We start from the raw sequence: 334 nt of genomic DNA on the forward strand, positions 1-334 counted from the left end.
CCTCCACTCCTTCTCTTGTCCCATCTGGGATGGCCAGGAGTAGCTGGGCCACCCCAAGGGTTTCTTCACTGGTATAGAATCATAGAATCATAGAATCGATTGGGTTGGAAAAGACCTCCGAGATCATCGAGTCCAACCCTTGGTCCAAATCCAGTCCATTTACTAGATCATGGCACTCAGTGCCACGTCCAATCTGCGTTTAAAAATCTCCAGGGATGGTGAATCAACCACCTCTCTGGGCAGCCCATTCCAATGCCTTTAAGTGTTAGATTTGTTTCTCTTAAAACAAATTTTATATCAGTTCCTGCACACTCACATAAATGACTAGACAGAA

This window comes from Lepidothrix coronata, unplaced genomic scaffold (genome assembly GCF_001604755.1).
Source record: "Lepidothrix coronata isolate B3197 unplaced genomic scaffold, Lepidothrix_coronata-1.0 Scaffold10, whole genome shotgun sequence".
NCBI lineage: Eukaryota > Metazoa > Chordata > Aves > Passeriformes > Pipridae > Lepidothrix > Lepidothrix coronata.